This window comes from Telopea speciosissima, chromosome 2, assembly GCF_018873765.1.
Source record: "Telopea speciosissima isolate NSW1024214 ecotype Mountain lineage chromosome 2, Tspe_v1, whole genome shotgun sequence".
Taxonomy (NCBI): Eukaryota; Viridiplantae; Streptophyta; class Magnoliopsida; order Proteales; family Proteaceae; genus Telopea; species Telopea speciosissima.
Window position 1 is genome coordinate 8,903,917 of NC_057917.1, and position 6,000 is coordinate 8,909,916.

The following is a 6,000-nucleotide window of genomic DNA, read 5'->3' on the forward strand; positions in this document are numbered from 1 at the left end:
GTTTGATCTTGTATGGTATTGCAAACAACTGTTAGTTCGATTGGTCGATGGTATGTCAATTGTGCGTCCAGACACAACATGATAGAAAAAAGACCGTCTTTACCCCTATTTAAGTGGAGGTAAAGGCAAGGATAAGACGATAAAGCCGCCTTACTGTGTGTACGGCATACGGCGGTATAGGCAAGGCGGAAGTAGAGGATCCGGATCCTCGCTATGGCCGATAAGTATGAGAGTGTAAACGTCCATGTCAAATTTCATGGATGAAATCACGCCCTGGTGTAAGCAGGGGTGGAGGAAGATTCGGATCCCACGGTTTCAAATGGGGACTCATATGGTTGGCGACTGATTGGTTTTTTTACGTAAACGAGGATATTGTTGACCACGAGGAAGAGAGAGATAGCGGAGAAAGCGGGGGGAAGGGGTGTGTAACACTGTAACGTGTGTTGGCGCATATACGGATAAAAGAGGATGGCGTGGGGGCCATGTTCTGTGGGACCCAGGGCACGTTGCAATTCGACAAGTGAGAAGTCGCAAGCACGTTGGAACACGCGGCAATCGGTGATTTATAAGGAGGTGAAATGATCGTGGAGCCCACACCACCAGCCACTCAGAAGCCTCCACAAAGTCTTCTTAGACCTCACAAACTTCAGAGTCTACAGTCAACAATCCAACCTTCATCTCATGCCCACGTGACATTTTTGCCTCGGGATTCTAAAAATATGCCTAACAAAACAAACAAAAGTGCAAGTCCTCTCTCTCTCTCTCACACCGAGTCTGGAGTCAGACTAACACATGGACGTTTGTCTGGTTATAGTTATCAATAAAGAATGGTTTTTTCCTTTCTACCTTCTTTCTTCCTTTCTTCCTTTCTTCCTTCTTTCTTCCTGCCTTCCTTTGGGCAATTTTATTCCTAGGGTTGGGCCTTCCTTCACTTCTGCAATCAATCATGCAATTTTTCTCGTTAAAAATTACAATTTTGGGTAAGAGATTGCTGTTAGGTTGCGTGGTCATTTCATCAGTGTGAGTGCCAATGAGAGTTCATATACAAGCATCAATATGGGTGGGATTTTTTATTCCACGAGAACCGAAAATGTAATTTTACATGCTTTTGTATTTGGGTGCAAAATGGTGGCAAGGGTCTTTTTTGTAGCTCTTGCACTAGTGCAAGGGCAAATGAGAGGAATTAACACAGATAGGTATTTTTATTTCTCGAGGGGTTAGGTGGTAATTTTGAACACTTCTGTGTCTAGGCACAAGAGCCACATACACGACCACGCAATGTTTTTTCCCCCATATTTAAAATTCTATTTTGTAACAAATTCTATTCGGATTTTACATGTGAGGCATAAGACCTTGAAGCTTAGAACAACAACATCTCAATCTTATCTGAGTTATTAGAGGTCATACTTGATACAATGCCTAAGCTATGCATGTCTTTCCTCACCACTTTTCCGAGACTCATTTTAGAATTGACCTTGGTTGCTTTAGCTCCTTTAATTTGAATCAAATCACTCCTCTGTACTAGAATATCTAAAGGTCTCCATTGAACATGGTTATGTCACCTCAAATGATTTTCTCATAGGTTATCATGTATGGGAGCTAGTCTCAAATCAGCTCTAATTTAATTATTCTTTATTTTATCCTTCTTAGTTTTGCCACACATCCATCTCAACAACATCCACATCTTAACTACAATGTGTTTATCTATATGATGCTTATTAACTGCCCAACATTTCACACCATGCATCATAGCCAATATGACTCTCCTTTAGATTTTCCTTTAAGTTTTAAAGAAATACGTAAATCACACAACAATCCAGGCATATCTCTCCACTTCATCCATCATATTTTATTTCTCTATGAAACATAATCCTTTATATCACCTTATTTATTTATGATTGAACCCAAATATCTAAAATAATCACTTTTTAGAATCTCTCTCTCATCAATTTTCACCACTTCATTATCTATCATAGTGTAACTAAAGTTACACACCATATACTTCATTTTCATTATACTTATCTTGTAATCTTTTGATTTCAATGTTGATCTTCATAACTCTAACTTGGCTTTAATACCTGGTTTTGTCTGATTCACAAAAACAATATTATCAGCAAAAAACATACACCATTGAACCTAAATTTAAATGTCTCCGATTAAATCATTTATGATAAATGCAAACAAATAAAGGCTTAATGTTGATTATTGATGTAATCCAATTGTAATTGGGAATTCACTATATTGACTTCTCATAGTTCTTACACTAGTTAGCGCACCATTATACATATCTTTAAACATATTTACTTAGAACACTTCTTTGCTCTAGTACTTACCAAATTAACTCTCTAAGGACTCTAACATAAGCTCTTTCCTTGGTCAATAAATATCATCTGGAGATCCTTTTGTAGAAAAATGAGAACCTAAAACTAATAGAAATCACAAACAATCACACAATGCACACAAGGATTTACGTGGTTTGACAAGATTGCATGTGTCCATGGTGAAATGAGATTTGCTTCACTATCAATGGAAAATAAGATTATATACGCTCATCCTCGCACCTCTCTTAGATTGATTACAAAGAAAAAACCATCGTTCTAAATATAGCGAAACCCTATACAGAAAATTTACCGAATTAGCGTTATAACTCTAAAAACTCTTGGCCGCTACGACATCTTAACGGCCCTATAGAATCAGCACACTTAGCAAGCGATGGAATACAAGACATCGAAACCCTAACACCTTTTTGCAATCTCTAAATCTTTTCATGAATCTTCTAAGTAAATAGCGTATATCGTGAATCTTCTTAACATAAAACTAAATTGGATTTCCATAATAGTATATATTTTCTTGTCATAGGCGAATTTCAATAACTTTCTTCCATAATTTTATAGTAATACGGCTCATTTGTTTTATGCCTCTATAGTTATTGTAGTTTGAATATCACCTTAACACCTACCTGCCCATAATTTTAGGCCTGCCCAATTAACTATGTGATAGATAGTTAAGAGGGGACCCTTTTTTTTTTGATAGAAAGAGAGGACCGTTCAATAAGTGTTACCCACTTGTTTTTGTGTCATTTAGCTAACTTTATTGGTACTTTGTATATCCATAGCATTGATAAGCCTAAGAAACATACAAACTCCAACCCCTCCCATTACATTTATATTTAGTGTAGCAAACAAGTTAAAAGTTCCCATCATGGACCTTCAAGATAAGTAATAGTTATGAAAAAAATTCCAACAAAATAAATAAGACCTATATATAATTTTTGTGAAAGAATTTTCTGTCTGAGAGCGTGACCTCAGCCAATCCCCCTGATCTATCTCTCTTCTCCCTGAATAGAGGTTAGAGACAACATTTCAGAGGAGAGATGTAGACATGAGGAGCAATGGAATAGACCTTGCCCAAAAAACATTTTCCTATAATTTTTAATTAGAAACCAAATATACCCTACCTAAAAATAAAAAGAACACCAAAATGGAAAATCCCTTGGAAAATGAGGAAAATTGAGTTCGTGTATCAAGGCCAAATTTAGTAGAACGTTGGGAAAAGAAGGTAATTGGTCCAACCTAACGTGAAAATGGCCCAATTACCTGGCCACCATCCCCAATAATACCCATGGATTTGCCATAGTGCATGTATAACGGTAAACTTTGACAATGCAACGAACGGGTGGTGGTGGGATTTGGGCTCTCTATAGCGTGACATGGTGTATGGTGCATTATCCGATGGCTCACAGTACTTGACAAGTTATCCAACACATAGACGGGGTGTTGGGCTACGTGCCCAAATACTGTGGTTCATTGGATGCACGCTATATACCATGTTGCGCTACGAAAGAGCCCAACGCATGATGGTGAGGTGAGTGGCCATTCCAAGAAGCAACAAAATTGACCAAGTTGTATGTATCATCTCTTGTTCAAATTAAACAAATGGTTTTTTTTTAATTTTAAAATTTTTAGAAAAATTTCTTTAAAGCTGTGCATGTTAATATTTTTTGTGACCCCATGTCCTCTATTCATACGTTAACGGTTCACAAATTACAATAAGAATTTTTTAAGAAAAAAAATACTTATAAATAAAATGGAGAGGGTTCTCTAAAACAAACGCAAAACTATAAGATGCGATAAAATAGTATCGTATATTAGATCGAGGACAACGAGCATTTCTTGTGAGAAGTAAATAGAAAGAAGCAAAAGTGTTGGTGTATCCTATCTCAACAATGGCATTACAATGGGGATACGACGTACGAGAACCTGAGCTGGCTTCATATCTAATAGAAGTGTATTTTTTTTATTTCATCTTTCTTGTGTCTAGGCACACAGATGTGATGTAGTTTGACAGCCTTTTTTTTTTTTTTTTTTTTTACCATAAAATTTGAGGAAAAAATGCTACTTAATCGTGTGGTTCATGTGCCCAGACACAAGAGGACGTGAATGAAAATCTATATTTGTTGATGCCCGTGCACCTTCTCTCGTTAACCCTGTGTTGATGCGGGGGCTACACGATCTGACAGCAATCTCTAACCCATACAATATATTTAAATACAAAAACAAAAAGAAAAGAGGATAAATAACGTGAGATAGGTGTGGGGTGTCGGTGCCGACAGGTGATGGCACCGACAGTGTTACCGGATATAACCAGCTACGGTGACACCTTAACCATGCACGGTGCAGACTTGAGTATTGAGAGAGGCCATGACCCACACCCCACTCCCCTCTCTCTTTCTCCAGCTTTTTGTTTTTGTTTTTTTTTTTTTAAATATGTTTGGGTGCCATGCAGACCGACATGTGGTGAAGACTGAACGCAGAAGATTCTGTGAAACAAGTGCAGACAACAAACAATCCCATGGCATTCTACACCATCATTCTCGATTTTGGTTTCTCTGCACGCATATGTGAGAGTCAATCACATTTTAATGTTTTTTTTCATAAAAACCCCTCCTCCTCTTGTGAATGATAAAAATAAAACAGATGATTGGCTTTCACATGTACATTCCCCTGTTGACGTGTACAGATTATCCATTCTCATCATTCTCTTGTAACCCCGTTGGTGACCTAGCTTGTGTCTCTTCTTTTCTCTTCTCTTCTCTTCTCTTCTCCTCCATTTAATTTACTCGGAATTTTTTAAATTATATTTATATATATATATATATATATATAATTAAAAAGAAAAAACAAATATTATAAAATGGAAAGAGATGGTGGCATGTGATATTAGGTGGCTGGTTACAATGGATAAAATTGATTTTATTGCATCTTATTATAGATTTATAGTGATGCTACCCACGTGTCACATGTTCTCGTTGCTTTTACTAATAGTAATTATTACTATTATTATAAAAATAAAAATAAAATATGGAAAATAATATCTTCAACTCGTGACAACCGTTATCTGCGCCGTGAATAGTGAACTGAAAAATAATTTGCATGTGAATTATTTCATACTTTTATTAACTATATATATATATATATATTGGATTAGAGAGAGAGAGAGAGAGGTTTTAAACAGGTAATTAGAGTTAAACAAAATTAGAGCCAGTATCTTCCACACAACTTCCTGTGGTATGCCAACCATAATCTCTTATTTAAAAAATTCCAAAAGTCCAAAAACACTTTAAAACTAACACTTTAGTTTATTCACAAAAGAGACTTCAAGCATCAATCAGAATTCAAAATTGGATGTAACTAACTACTCTCTCTTTCTCTCTCTCTCGATTCCCACTTGGGTTGAGTGAGAATGGAATATTATATACCCAAAATAAATAAATAAATAAAATAAAAGAAATAAAGATGAGTACAGGAGGAATAGTAGTAGTGCTCCTCCATTCATGATTTCACCCTCCCTCCCTCCCAATAAGGCTGAGAGATGTGGAGATTGTGAGTGATTGAGGACCACCACTTGGTATTTTTATATTTATATATTTAAAAAAATATACGTACAACCCTTGATACGTACGGTGTATGATCACCATGTAATGTAATGTAATGTAACCTT